General features: G+C 36.4%; 2 pseudogenes; one reads left to right on the top strand and one right to left on the bottom strand.

The window, feature by feature from the left end:
* Positions 1 to 15,515, bottom strand: part of LOC114053854 — a 32,527-nt pseudogene extending 17,012 nt beyond the window's left edge.
* LOC114053729 lies at positions 15,472 to 15,837 on the top strand (annotated as a pseudogene).
* Positions 15,838 to 16,662: the final 825 nt, after the last annotated feature.

The raw sequence follows: 16,662 nt of genomic DNA, 5'->3' as shown, positions 1-16,662 counted from the left end.
CTTGCAAATATCATACAGAGAAGTCAATTTTTATAGACACAGAAAGATAATAAGGATGCCACAACCCCTTCTCCATTGGTAGAATAGAATATTGCTAAAGAGAATTCAGGGAAATTGTGGACTAACTTCCCAATTCCTTTTGCAAAAAAAATTATTGGCCTTTATGGTAGATAGTCTCAAGAGCAAGGGTTTTGTCAGGGGAAAGTCAGTTTTCAATTAAACCAAAAGGAAAATGATGAGACTTGTGCAAGAAATGAAGGATATAGGAGAGTTTGTTCAGGATAGAACAGAAGTCCCTCAGACACAGTAGGAGATGCTTGCTACAAGTTGGGAAAAGGAAGCTGTAACTTGGACCAGGTAGAAAGCCTCAAGCTGCAAATTGTTGAGACTATAAAATGAGAAACCAGGATGCAAGGGATTTGTTCATTTGTTATTTTTTTGGTTTTTTTTTGTTTGTTTGTTTGTTTTTGTGAAAGACACCCTAGATAACAGGGATAAAGGAAACCATTTAGGAGGTAGAGTAAAAGTATATGGTCGCGTGATTAATGAATTTTTACCACAAATCTAAATTTGTGTTGCAAATGACAAAAAATTATCATGAATATTAACACGAAATGCAGAAACTAACAAACCTGTCTTTATAAAGGTTTTGAAAAGAACATTTAAACTGAGTTTTCACTATACCATCCTATAAGACATGGAATCATAATGGTTTTTTCATGTAAGATAGACATTTTCCTGAATTCATACAACCTAGCTCATTTATTTTGATAGGCATATTCTTTTAATGTTTAGCATTTTCTCTTCTTATGATGAAAAATCCTAAGCTTGAAAATTATGTAGCATGGGGACAATTTAAAATTCTTGATGGGCTAAAATTAGGGATGATATGACAGTGAAGAGTGCTGACTCGAATCAGAGGACCCAGGCTCAGATTTTGCCTCTACTACACTTCCCATTAGATCCAAAGCAAGTCACATCACCTACCTTGGCTTTAGTTTTCTCAGCTGAAGAATGAGGGGTTCAACTAGAAATCTGAGATAACTTCCAATTCTAGACTGTGATCCATTTGATCTAATTATTCTCAAGAAATCTTTTTATAGACTTCACAACAACAAATATTCCTAAAAAAATTAGTAAAAAAATAAAATGTGAACTTCTTTTAATCAATAATCATTTTTAAAATCCAACTTTCTTTGGGAGGATATTAAGGGATAGCAAAGTATCATAATGTGCTTGTTTTCTCCCAGCCTTGTATTCATCCAGTTCCATTCAGATTTTGAAAGCCAACAGGATATGTTATATCCCTAAGAGCTTATGATTCCATTTTATTGAATAACTTGCTTTCCCTAAATAGAAAATTTACGTCTATGGAGCATTTGGGTTTAATCACCATCACTTAAGAGACCTCACTCAACTGAGTTTATGAGAAAGAAAATTTCAAAGTTTTCATAGGACATTGGCAATGTCTCTTGCTTCTATATATCACTTTGTTAAAATTTTTGACCAAATGTTTTTGACATATGAAGCATTTTGTTCTTCATTCGTATTATAAATTTCACATCATTCTATTCATATTTCACTTGCATACTCTACTGATTTTTTAAATAGCCGAAACATTCACCTTATTGGTCAAGAATACACATTACATTTTCTATGAGGCAAGGCTGAAAGCCTTTCAAAGATCATTACCACCCATTGAACTACAGTGAAAAAAAAATAAAATGTTATTTTCTCATTTAATCCCCAGGAGTCTAGAAAGAAAGACAAATAATATCTTGCAGTCATTCACACTTCTAAGTGGTGCAAAGCACACATAAAATACAAAATGCTTATGAAAATTAATAGGAGAGCATCAAAGCAGACCTATAGCTAGAAAGGCCCTTGATGACAAATGATGAAGACTGGAACAGTAGCAGATCACCAGCTTTCTCATTTTAGCAGCTGAGGCTACTCTCTGCACCTAATGAGAGCATCTGCTCACAATCGGGAAGCATCCTGAAGATAAACTGCAGGAGGAAGCTGGGAAATAAATAGCTAATGGCAAAGTTGCTGAGGAGTCAAAGGCAACTTAAGGGCTAAAGTTACAGAGAATTTTAATACAGATGGGGGAAACAAAAGTATATGATGAGTTGGGTTCTGGACTCTACAGTTTGAGAGGAGTGCTGAAAATGTGGAGAGGAGTCAAAAGAACAAGTGCTTCTCTGACTTGGAGAAGACTGAGTGAATAAACAGTATGATTTAAATATGTAAAGGATTATAATAGAGCGGAGATATAAACAATACTCTGGCAGTCTCTGCATTCCGAGGGGCCTACTAAAGGAAAGGAATACACACAAAATAGGTGTTTATTTTGCAACAGATCATGCATCAGGGCGCATTTCTGAAATGAATGCTTTACCTTAATTTCATTAATAGCAGAAGCAGCACAGCCTAGTAGACACTAAGAAAGCCTCAGATTCAGAAAGACTTGCTTGGGCTTATGTCCCACCTCTGACACTGCTGGTTCTGGAACCCTAAGCAAATCACTTCACCCTTCAGTGACCTGAGTAACTCTTTAAGACTGAATTGCAGAGAATGTACTGATCTTCATTGGTTGAAGTTCACAGGATCTCCCCACACTAATAAAATCACATATCCTTGGGAGACCCAATCTTTAAAAAAAATCACTAATAATTCCTGGCTCTTTTTTTCATTTCTATTAAACAACAAGTAAAATAAGATCAGACTACTGAATCAGAAGTTATAATTAGATTTATGAAAAAACAAGAATAATTGTTTTTAGATTAAGTGGTCATTAAAAGATGTGTTCCACAGGAGATCTTTGAAAAGAAATAGATTTTCATCAAATAGAAAAAATGAACAAATTTCATGATTTGGCCCCAACCTACTTTTCCAACCATATTTTCCCTTTGTCCCCTGTAGTATATTCCATATTTGAAAAAAATGAGACTACTTGCCACTCCCAGAACATGCCTGAAATTTTCCACACCTATGACTTTGTTCACATGTCTATCAGTTCCCTGAATCCCCAAGTTTTGCCTTTCCAATTCTTACTCATCCCTGAAGGACCAACACAGATGTATTCTCTGTGGAGAATCCTCTGATTCTCTAAAGCCAGAAGTTATCTCTTCCTCCCCTATATTTCCATGCTATTTTATATCTTGTATTATGTATAGTTCCCTACATGTCATCTCTGCTACTAAGCTACTAGCTTCGTGAGGACAGACTTCAGGCATAGGAATAAATATTTAAAGTTGCAAAGATCTTAGAGATAACTGAGTCCAAACCCCTTGTTTTATAAGTGGAGAAAGAGGCTCAGAGGAAAATTACTTCCCTAAGTTCATACAGGTTATAAAAGGCAGAATTCGGATTTAAACCCATGTCCTCTGAGTTCAAATCCAGCTCTATTTCCACTACACTAGACTACCTCTTTTTTAACCCTTTATATTCCCTATCTCTCCCAACACAGTGCTTTGAACACAGTAAGCACTTAGTAAATACACATTCAATCAAAATCATTAAAATGTTTAGATAATTTAGGTTTCTCTGATGACAGTGTGGAATGACCTAGATATATTTCTTTACATCCTGAAAATAAAATAGCATCCCTGAATTGGATAGGAAATCTCTTTGTTCTCCAAATATTCTCCAAATTCTCTGATGCAATTGGACTTGACATTAAAGAATAACCAGCACTTAACATTGCACTTTAATATTTGCACAGTGCTTTACAAACATACTCACAACAACCCTGGGAGGTGGGGCTATTATTACATGCACTTTTCAGTAAAGGAAATTGAGGCACAGAGAAGTTAGGTATGACACACCTAACTATAAAGTTATAAAGTGTTGAAGCTATATTTGAACTCAGAATTTTCCAATCCCAAGCCCAACATTCTCATTTCTAATTTCCTCATTTAATGACAGAAAAACAGAAAAAGGTTCATTAATTACTCCAGGAAAGAAATTGGTAATTGTGGTTCTAATTTTTAATAAAATACAAGTTCACCAAAATATAACACAAAAAGACTATGGAATTTAAAAACACCTTAAGATAATCACCTGAACCTTAGACGTTATTGAATTAATTCCAGGAAACACTGGTCAAAGGGCTTCCCAGGCAAGCAGGAAAGCATAAACTTTTTAAAATATCAGTATCTTGAAAGCAGTCATACCATACAGATGGCATAGTGAATAGAGCAGTAGGCATGGAATCAGGAAGACTGATCTTTGTGAGCTCAAATCCGGCCTCAGACACTTATTAGCCATGTGACTCAACAACATAGGACAGCACTGAACTGGAAAATATTTTTGCTTTTTATAAGCTAAGTGATTTTTTTTCTACACATGGAGTCCTGTCCAGGGAGAATATAGGTTAGAGCATTTTGAATATAGATTGTAACTGACCAAAGTAAGTATTTGCTGGTATGAATTTAACTATAGATATCAATTAAATTCCATAAATGTCTCTGTTGTCCAAAATATATGCAATTTTCCCCTAAAAAGGTATACCTGAGAAGAGGCATTAGTACCTATCATATTCTTAAGGATTCTTAGAAAAGTTGTGAAATATTTATCTCTAATAGTATGCCATTAGTAAGACTGATATTCCAAGTAGACATTATTCTACATGACATAATTTGAAAGGCCCTGAAAATGGCCCTAAATAGCTCCACCGTGCCTAAAATGCTGAGAACAATTTAATACTTTAAAAAAGAAGGGTCTTTACTAATATCCTCTTGCTTTATACATTATCTGCCTAACATGTTAGTGTCAATGAATTTATCAGTTCAATTTCTCTCCACTGATAGAGCCCAGAGCAAGCAGGAGAGCACTGAAAAGCTGAATTGGACCCTGAAGGGGAAGAGAGGGCATAAAAAGGTGAGGAAGTACAGACAAACTTCCACTACTTCACTATTTTTCCTAGATTTGGCCTTGGTTATAATCTTTCCTTATGTGTTATGAATCTAGATTTTTATTTTGGGAAAGCTGTGAATTTTTCATGATGATATGTTAAGTTACCAATGTCATCACCTCATATAATCTGTTGTGGTGGTCTAGAAGGCTCTAAACTTTCCAATCAAATTTTACACATTTTGGATTATGCTGCAATAAAAATACCAAAATGATATCCTATCTTGATCCTGATTTACGAGCAGAAATGGCAGTGTAGTTGTTCCCAAATTACTGAACATGATGGAACCTTAAATCCGTTTGTGTTACATCTCCATAGTGATGGCTAGAAAGATGTAGACACTACAGTGAGAGCATATTTGGTGGAGGTGAAAGCGGAAAGAAAGACCAAATGACATCAAATTATTCTGCAAAATAAAAAAATAAAAAGTTAATATGTGCACACACCCCCATGCCAAGCAGTCGGGTAAATGCCAAGAACTGCTCTGTTTAAGCTGGCACCGTACTTCTGCAACTTTGACATCTTTGACAGATGTCCATGACAGGAGATTTCAAAAAGAAGTTCAGATCCTGTTTAAGAACAGCATGCTTAGATTTGGCTGCAGTTTTACCTATCCAAATGTTGTAAAAACCTCCAATGTTCGAACTGACTACAATGGAGAGAATTCATAATTGTTCCCTGGGAATATGTGGAGAGCCAGGACAACAGATTGGAGCGGCCTGAGAAGCTTTCTAATAAGAAAGATAAGCCATTCATAGGTCTTGGCTTTTCCTGTCTTTAACAAGCATTTATTCAAAACGAAATCTTCCCCTGCCCACTGGTAAACCTTGCCAATGGAGCTTCCTTCCTTCTATGAAGTAAATCATTCCAGTGTCATAAAAGTTGCAGATTCTCAGGGGCAAACAGAAATCCAGTGAACTTCAACTCATATGACCACATAAATCATCCTGAATCAACATTCTTTGGGAATTTGGGAAACAAATCTTTCATAATGCCTAATAAAAAATGTAAGTAGCATTTACCTCTGGGTATCAGGAATGAAGATTTATGCTGTTTTACAATTCTGGAGACAACGGGATCATTACCATCTCCAAGAGTGCATTCCCATGCATAGTACTTGTATTCATATGGGCTAATTAAATTCAATACTTCAAGGACTACATTAGTTAACACAAAAGACAGGAAATAACTTTCTCCTTCATGTTCAGCTCTGCAAAATTGGCCCACTCGATTAATGATGGGAGTTACCTTCCTCCCAAAACAACAGATGTTGGTTAAAGCCTGAGGCAAAACAGACTCAATGAACCAATAGTTTGGCCCTGCACTACTATCTTTATGTCTCTATCTGTGTGCTCATATCCACTGTGCCATAAATGTAATCTCTTTCAGAGAAAGGATTTTTTTGTTCGAGTCTTTGTCGGCTCAGTACTTAGAACAGTGCCCAGAACAAGCCTTGCAATTAAAAATTCTGTATGGAATTGAATGTATATGTCACACTACATTTGTGACGTAGATTCATATGTATCATGCACTCATTATATTCTATTCTTCCTAATTTTTTAGACCTCACTGAAACATATTATGCCACCATGCATTCTACTTATCAATACCCTCCATCTCTTACCCATCCCTCTCATCTCTCTATCCCTTCCTAAAGTCTTTATTCTTCAGTTGCCCAGTTTTACCATGTACTCACCAGTCAGTTTTTGTTTGGTCTGACACTGAATGAGAGAGAATACCCCAGGGGACTTAACACTTTCATCTCCAGAACCCTTCCCTAGTCACCTGCTACTCTGAGTGGCTTACATTGCTTACTATTTCAGGAAGGCTCTAGCCATGCTCCACCTACTCAAGGGACACATTCTCACAAGCCATCTTGCTACCCATATGCTAATGTGCAGTCCCACACCATCCCTCTCCCAACTTTTCCTGGTCTAGAACCATAATCAAATCTGGTTCCTGAAAAATGTGTGTCAATCTAAAACCCTGTAGCTTCACCATCCCCATAACTTTCTAAACCCAAATGCTCTATAGGATTCAGCTCCAACTTACTAGAAAATTCTTTTATTTAGATCTAACACTGAAAATCACTTTGACTTCTTACACATTCTATACTCTAGACATACTAGCCTTCTTGCTGTTTTTCATGCATATCACTCTTCCAATCTCCATGACTTTGTAGTGGCCCTCCATATCTGGAATTTTCTCTCTTTCCTCCTATATAGTTTTTAAAAGTTGTTGTTGTTGTTGTTGTTACTTACATAGCACTTTAATGTTCCCAAAGCATTTTATAAATATCATCTCATTTTATCCTCACAAAAACCCTAGGAGGCAAGTACTACTATCATCCCCATTTTACAAATGAGGAAATTGAGACAGTCAGAGATTAAGTAACTTCCACAGGGTCATACAGCAAAGAAGTATCATCTGAAGCCAGATTCAAACTCAGATTGTCCTGACTGCAAATTCAATGCTGCACCCCAAGTTACCTAGAACCCTTACTTCCTTCAACATTCAACTCAGCTACTATCTTCAGTGTTAACTTTCTCGATCCCCAACAACTACTGTCCTTCCTCTCTAAACTTCCCTGTATGTATTCTACATATTCCTACATATGTACATGTAGTTACCCCAGATAAAATGTAGGTGCTTGGAGAATAGAGATTGTCCCATTCTTGTCTTTCTATCTTTGGTGCCTAGCACAATAATATTGTGTCATTAATATAATATATTTAAACAAATCATACATAATAAAATATATTCAATAATTATCCCAAAGTATGCTTCTCCTGTATGTTCAGGTAGCTAGAAATGATTAACATTGCTTCATTTTACACTGGTACAAGGTGGGGGAAAGATAGGGGCAGCTTTCAACCTGCTTTCCATATTAATTTCATACTATTGATCCTCATTCACTTTATGTTCCATGTGGCTTACTTGCTGATCTCTGTACCTGACCTCCCACTTGTATAAGCTATCCTTGCTTTGTCTGAAATATTCTTTCTCCTCACCTTTGCCCCCTGGAATGCTAAACTTCCTTCAGGACTCAGAGCAAATACCAGCCCCTACACAAGGACTTTCTTGACCTACCAAGTCATTAGTCTTCTTTCCCTACCCCTTCCTCTGAAATATCATTCTGTATATATGCCATATTTTGTTTGCGTTTATCTGCATATGTGCTGTTCCTCCCTAATCCACAAACCCATTTTTAGAAGGTATAACTTGAATAGGTGATAAGACATGCTGAATACTACAGAATTTCAGAAGAGAGAGAAGCTTTGATCAGCTAAATCAAAGGATCATATCTTAAGGTTGTAGGTGAAGAGAAAATGAAAATGTCTTAGGTTTTTGTCCCAAGAAACATTTCTGATACAATGCATTACAAAATCACTTGGATTATTCTGTGGTTACCTTAAATGGGAAGTTTAGAACTCAAAAAATCCCATGTGAAAAATGACCAGCTAGCCAAGAACAATATAACCACCCCCACTAGAAATGGTACAAATCATCAGCGTTCTTATTTGAACTATTCAGGTTTTTTTAAATAACCAGGGGACCAAAACACAAGAAGTTTTTCCTCTTGTTTTTTCAAACCGGTGATTTTTGGTGTAAATGTAATCCATCTGTTCCTGATTTACTTACACTTTTCTCATTGAAATTCTATTTTATAAGAATTACTTGTTGTCCAACAAATCCTTTGAGTCCTCTTTATGAGTGTCATTAGGCTCTCTTAGAAACAGGTTCTTTGGCCAAAAACAAGTAAACTTGTATCCCAAAACATTCACATTTAGTTGAAAATAGAAAAATAGAAGATCAAGTTGGTCCTACACTTGGAAAACCATCTTGATTATAGCATCTATATTATACTCTTTAAAAGTTCTTATTAGGTGATCATCAGAGTTTCCTCAACTCTACAGGTGAAGATTAATTAAATGCACACTTAAAGAATTAGTATTTTTAATAAAATTCACGTAAGTGAAATTTTCTATATTGTAAAAATTAACTGAAATTCATATTACCTAAATAAAGTCATATTTTATAGGTATCTTCTGCAGTGATGTCATAAAAAATCAATAAAAAGACATAGCTTTCACCTTCACTGAAATCGTGCTCTGACATCTCATCATGATTTGGAGGTGACACTGGTTTTGTGAAGGCTTTGCCAGTAGAGCATGACTTCTGGCACATTCAACCATATTGGAAAAGCTTGGAAAGTTTGGGCCTGGCAGCAAACTGTATGTCTATTGTTTAAAGACCAGCATAAGTTTGGAGGAACTTGTCAACAGGTTGGTGCTAAGAGGTTTAATTTCTTGACCACAGCAATTTATGAAGACCAGGTGTCAAGGACAATCACATTGCCAATGATTGCTTTACTTCCTTTTTGTTTCATCTTTATTTTTCAATTAACAAGCTTTTATTTTTCTCTCCTTCCCATACTATCCCTACTCCAATTTAAAAGAAAACTATACATTTATATGCATGTATGTATTATGTATGTATAAAATAAATATGCATTGTCAAGCTAAACAAATTCCCTATATCTCACTTTGCATCTTGAATCCATCACCTCTGTTCCAGGAGATGGGTAGCATAGATCAACATCAGTCCTCTGGAATCATGATTGATAATTTCATTGACCAGAATTCCTAAGACTTTCAAAGCTGTTTGTCTTTACAATCTTGTAATTGTATTAATTATTCTCGTTTCTTCTCCCTTCACTATGCATCAATTAATGTAAGTCCTACAAGTCCATCTTTCTCTGAAAAGGTCCATTTTGTCATTTCTTAGGGTATAAGAGTATTCTATTACATTCATATATCATAATCTGTTCAGCCATTGATAAGACTGTATCACTATTCTAATATGATATCCTGGCTTAGTTTGCTATATACACAGTGCTACCTGTTTCTCTTCTCCAACCACATGATTCTCTCTCTCTCTCTCTCTCTCTCTCTCTGTCTCTCTCTCTCTCTCTCTCTCTCTCTCTCTCTCTCTCTCTTCCTCCCTCCTTCATGAGCACTTACACTACAGAACTACAGAATCCTATTCTTTTCTAAATAATATGAAATAGGACTTCAAACAATCATTCTCATTGCCTTAATGAGGAAAAAGGAAAGGAATTGCAAGCTCTGGAATAATAGATCAATGAGCATATATGATGACAGAAAAGCTCTTCAGAATTCATAAATCACATTATGTCAGTGGTTGCCTACACAGACTATCACTGTAGGGCCAGCCTTGATAAGAACCTTTGAAATTATTTGAAAAGCTTTAATAGACAAGGGGTTTTATAAAGCAATCATCTAAACTAAGAATCTCTCATTTTTATGCAGTTCCCTTCAGAGAACTCACTGTTTGCAGTTTTGAGTCAAGTTCAAGCTCTTTTAAGGTCCAGCTTAATTTTCAACCCCTCTGTGAAGATTTCTCTGATCAAACTGGTTCAAATGGGCAGATCAGTCCTTTGACTGTCTCAGACATTTAGTTGTATTTCAATCTTTCATGCATGATTTTGTCTTATTTCTCTAATTAAGCTCTTGAGAAGGAAGGCAAGGGGAGACAGGGACTGTGATTTGATTGATATAGGTAACTCCAATGTGAGGGGACACCTTATACTAATGCAGGTTCACAACTACTTTAGAGCAGGGAGAAGTTAAGTGACTTTCCAGAGTCACAAAACTCAGAATGTGTCAGAGGTGAGATAAGCCCAGGTCTGCCTGGCACTGAGACCAAAGCTTTATCTCCTATGATATGCTGCTTCTACATGTAGATATGTGACATAGATAGATAGATAGATAGATAGACAGACAGACAGACAGACACATATATATGTATGTATATATACTACATATGAATATAAGTGTGTGTCTACACATGCACATGTGCAAATTCACATATCCTGGCACAATTAAATACATAATATATAATATATATAATATAAATATTTGTTATTTGATTCATTATAATAAATTAGAAAATAATATTTGAAAACTTCACATACTCAAAAAAAAATAAACAAAAGCCCAACTGCCTTAAAATTCTTTAAATATTAATATATTTTCCTTTTGTTGCCTACCATAATGTCTTATCATACTGTGGAAATGACCCTTCCTGAGTTTTTCAAGCCTCGTACAAGGGTGAACAAATACTTAGAATGTCTAACAACTTAGAAAGGTTTGAGTTTGAGCCTATCAATAGAGTGTGCCCTAAGAACTTGCTAAATAATATCAAAGACACTCATTACTAGAATACTAGTCACCAAGTGATTTTTTTTCTTGACTAGACATAAAAAAAGACAAAAAATGTAAATAGCCTTCAGATCTCTGGTGATCTGGTGGAAAAAAGAAAGAAGAGACAAAAGGGCACTATGAATCACATTGTTTATAGACTATCTAAAAAGATGGACATACTACTTCAACAAATGAAATTAACATTCCTGCTATAAATGAAACCAAAACACAAAAAAGAAAGTTTAGCTAAATGAGAAGAGAATACTAAGAATTGTCTCACATTACATCTAAAGCTAATAATAAATATCATTTCTGGAGATACCAAGTCACTTTATCTTTCAATACTCATAAGCACAAGCAAGCACCTGACTGTGAAGGTGATTACAGTTTATGTAACATCATATACTGAGGATAATGAAGAAGAGACATTTTAGTTAAAAAGAAGTCAAAATCCTCTAACCTCTCATCATAGACCTTAGTAGTTTGTAATTTCAATGGGAAAAGGAGACATAGAGATGATGAGGAAATGTATTTTGGAAAGTGTGGCTCAAGAAGCTAAATGGAAAGAAGCCTATGCTTCATGAATATCTTCTTTAAGAAATGAGTCACAGGGGTAACTAGGTGGCACAATAGATAGAGCACCAGCCCTGGAATCAGGAGGACCTGAGTTCAAATTCTGCCTCAGACACATAACACTTACTAACTGTGTGACTCTGGGCAAGTCACTTAACTCCAATTGCCTCACTAAAAAAAAAAGAGTCACAAAAGTTTGTATGCTAAAATCTCCAAGTGGAACCACAAAAATGAAATACATCTTAGAGGAAAATGACAGATGTATCAATCATTTTAGAATCATCTTTATCTTCACTTTCAGATCAATAATTAAACAGAAAAGCATTTATTAAATATTGGCTGTATACCAGGAACTAATCTAAGCACTGAGGATACAAATGAGAGAGAGAGAGAGAGAGGGATGGAGGGAGGGAGAGTATGTGTCTGGCCTTGAGAAGCTTAAATTCTAACAGGGGATGACAATACATATAAGTAAGATGTGAACAAGGAAGAAAATTTTGTTCTGAGGAGAGAAAGAGGAAGAAAGAGGTCAGACCAAACAGATGGTCAGATGGTCTGGTAGAATGGCTAGATTAGATATGAAGATGAAGTGTGGTCTTGTGTCTAGGTCCAGTTAACAAACACATACACACACACATACACACACACATATATGTGTGTTTGTGTATGTGTGTGTGTGTTATACACTATATTTTGTGTGTGGGTGTTACATATGTATTATATATTTATCATATTACATAGGTTGTTATTCAGTTGTGCCTGACTCTTCATGGGTCTTCATTTGGGGTTTTCTTGGCAAAGATACTGGAATGGCTTGCCATTTTCTTCTCCAGCTCATTTTACAGATGAGAAAACTGAGACAAAGTTAATTAACTTTCTCAGGGTCACACAGCTAGTAAGTGTCTGAGGCCAGATTTGAACACAGGTCTTCCAGACACTAAGCCCAATGCTATATCCAATATATCACCTAGCTGCCTTCATATTACACACATATGACATGTACTATATTATGTATAAATATGTGTGTGTGTGTATTGACACACATATATATACACACATATACAATATTATGGTATATGTAATGGATTAGTTTGCACATACTCAGTCATCAACTGGGTATGATCCTAGGATAGGTACTCCAAAGATAAATACATTTAATTCCCCCAGGACTGATGTATGTATTCAGGAAGAAAGATTCACTTGCAGATGTCTAGTTTTCAGGACAAATATGAAGGGTATTATTCCACTTGGGAAGAAGCAGATCAGCAACAACAGGCAGATGGTGAGATAGCTTAGGTGAATAGCTGAATGACTGGAAATGATGTGAAGTTGAAGTATGGGATACCCATAAATATAGTGAGCTAATTAGTGCACACTCATTCCCAATGAGCTGGAGAGGAATGTAGGACAGTTGCTTCAAAAATGAGCAAATTATTTTCCCCTGTGCCAGGACCTTGGATCATATAGTAGTCAGGAGTGTACGATCTTGAGTTAGACAAGCTGGGTTCAAATCCCACCACCAATGCTTCCTACCTATGTGACCTTAGGTAAATCACTTAGCTTTCCCATATACCAGTTTTCTCATCTATAAAACGAGGGGTTAGATTAGGTGGTAGTTAAGTTCCCTTCCAGCTACAAGTCTATGATCTTATGAGGCCCTGTGCATTGAAGTCAAAAATTGATTAAAGCAAAGGTCATATACATCTTATTTTAGAGGTGGAAAGAGGATAAATAGTACAGTAAAGAGAGAACTGGCTCTGAGGTAAGATTACTTAGGATGAAATCTTTTCTCTCATTCTTTCTACCTAAGTGACTTCCCTGTGCTTCCATTTCCTTATCCATCACATGAGTGGGCTGGAACAGAGTGCCTTTCAGGTCTCTTGCTGCTCTAAATCAATGGTCCTATTCTCCTGAGATAAAGAAGTAACCCTTCCCTGGAAATTATAGCACTTCCATTTTGACCTATTCTATTTACTCTGAAAAATGAAAAATGAATAAAAGTTTATATAACCATATCACTGCTTCTTTTTAACCTTTGTAAAATAGTCATCCCATTGAGGAGGCAGAAAGTGCCTCCTCATTTGAATTCCTTATGAAAATAACAGAGTAATAGAGTAGGAAAGCATCGTAACATTGGAGAAAGGGGAGATTTGAGTTCAAATACTACTTCTGAAACTTGCTAGCTATGTGACAGGAATTTAGCCTCTCTGAGGCTATTTCTCTACCTGTAAAATAGAGTAATATCTTTTTTTAATGAAAGCAATGGTAGGAAGAGACAGAGGGTATACAGCAGAAATTAATGTTGGAGCAACACAATTTTAAAGGTAGCTGGGTATCAATTACCCACATACCTTCACAAGGAAAAGATTTTAAAAGAATAGAAAGTATCATGTTCTCACCACCACCCAAAAGACAACCTAGATGTTATGAGAAATTTATTTGCCATCTTCCCTATCTCAATTAAACTTTTATGAGAATGGTCTATGAACACAATGTGTTTATTCTTGATGAAAATATGAAAATAGACTTTTACAATATATTTCTGTAACAATTCATATTGACAAAAATGATATGTACAGAACACAAAACACAGCTATATTGATTGTATGACGATTTTTTAAGTATTTGACTTAAGAGAACAAAATGTAGCCTGAAAGTTTTTCCTTAAGCAATATGCGCATAAAAATTTGTAAAATATAATGCATGACAAGTGTAGCTACTGAAATAACTTTCTTCTCTGTTTATAGTATGTATTAATATTCTTTTAAAAGGAATGAATCTAGGAAACATGTTTGCCTAAGGTACTCAAAAATGTCATAGTAGGCATCCTATACAGATTCTAAACAAAAGAAGCATTCCATAGAAATGATTAAATTCTCCAAACGTTCTTAACCATAGATGACATTGTGCTAATCGGGGTGAAGAGGCCTTCTTAGAAAATAGCAACGCCAAAGAGAGGAATCTACCTATAGTAGAAAAACAAAATATATAAAATGTACATTGTCCAAAAGCATAAACTTCATACATATATACATATTTATATATGTATATAGGTGTGTATGTCAGTTTAAGGTTTTCAAGCATCTTGTAATACATTTGAACTTTACAACAAACATATGCAGAAGATTGGGGCAGCTAGGTGGTAGAGTAGATAGAGCACTGGATTTGAATCCAGGAAGACTCATCTTTCAGAGTTCAAATCTGGCCTCAGACATTTACTAGCTATGTGACCCTGGGCAAGTCACTAAACCCTGTTGCCTCAGTTTCCTCATCTATAAAATGAGCTGGAGAAGGAAATGGTAAACCACTTCAGTATCTTTGCCAAGAAAACCCCAAATGGGATCACAAAGAGTCAGACATGACTGAACAACAATGAGGGAGGTGCTGTTACAGATGAGGAAAATGAGACTTAAAGAGATTAGATGACTTGCCCAAAGTCAATACCGCCAGTAAATGTGTTAGAAGCAAAAATCACTCTGCCACACTATCTCCACAATGATATCCCTAACATATTAGGAGAACAAGAGAAAGGCCTCCTCAGCATGTTGAGCAGATTCTTTGCAAAGATTGATAGAAATGCATAAATAGCAGTTGTATAGGATAAGAATGCATGGGGTAGCTATCTTCATTTGGATAAGGTATGTACATACTAATGAAAGTATGGATCAAAATATTGAGTACAACCCGTTGTATAACAGGAAAAAATACTGTATATGCAAATAACCACAAAAGAATTCTTGGGTGGAGTCCGGGCGCGGAGCTGGCGGTGCGGGCCGCGGGCAGTTCGGCGGTGCCATGTCAGCCTGGGTGGCGTCGGTGATCTCGCGCTTACTGGAGGAGGACATGAGCACGACGCCGCATAGCCTGAAGCTCCTGGACGCCTACCAGCTCTACATCCTGCTGACCGGAGCGCTGCAGTTCGGTTACGGTCTCCTCGTGGGGACCTTCCCTTTCAACTCCTTCCTTTCAGGCTTCATCTCCTGTGTGGGAAGTTTCATCCTGGGGGTCTGTCTGAGGATACAGGGAGATCTCCAGGGCATCTCTCCAGAACGAGCTTTTGCTGACTTCCTCTTTGCTAGCACCATCCTATACCTTGTCGTCATGAACTTTGTTGGTTGACTCCTTCCCAGTCACTGAAACAAGGAGAAATAAAGAACAATGTTTTCACTTCACGGTTTCTCAGATAGAAATGACATCACTTGAGGACAAGCAGATTTCCATACTTCAGACTTAAAACTTACTGCAGATATCATTTTATTTTGAAGTTCTAGGTGGGAAATACAGGGAAGATTCTATGACGTTCTTCCTCTGAAGTACTTTGTAATGAGCATTGAACACCATGACTCCTGCCATCCCCTCACTGTAATAACCTGTTTGCCTTCCAAATAAAGTGCTTCTTGTTAGAAAAAAAAAAAAAAAGAACTTTTTATGTTTTTTTTTTACAAATATGTCTCCATCAATCATTCAGAATGTGCACAGCTGCAGTGAATGTAAGAGAGATGGGAACTTGTGTGATCAAGGCTTGTGCATAAAAATAGCCTATGGATGTTCAAATGTTCCCCGAGTACAGAAATTTGGTCAGTAGACTATGACAGCTTCACAACTTGTTTTCTTGTGGCTTGGTTTTCCCATGCCTAACCATTAGCTCCAGTTATCTGATAATGCTTGCTAGATCTCCTTCATTGAAAGCCTACATCTGACTTTGTTGATTTCACCCAGACTGATCTCATCATTATGACTTGCATTAAAATGAGGCCCTATATGTCACACTATCTGAAACTCATGATGGCGATGAAGCAGTTCCTCAGCCTCCCTAGACCACAACATCCATGACTAGGTTCAGGCTGAATTCCAGGGAAACACTGTCCTTTCAAAGGGAAAATTTCTCTAAGAGGACTGAATTCTTTGCTGCTGGTGTTGTTGATCAGTAAAGACAATCAGTGC

The sequence above is a fragment of the Vombatus ursinus genome, unplaced genomic scaffold (assembly GCF_900497805.2).
Source record: "Vombatus ursinus unplaced genomic scaffold, bare-nosed wombat genome assembly UNPS02014812.1, whole genome shotgun sequence".
Taxonomy (NCBI): domain Eukaryota; kingdom Metazoa; phylum Chordata; class Mammalia; order Diprotodontia; family Vombatidae; genus Vombatus; species Vombatus ursinus.
Note: the sequence above shows the minus strand (reverse complement) of the source record. Positions and strands in the feature narration are given on the sequence as shown.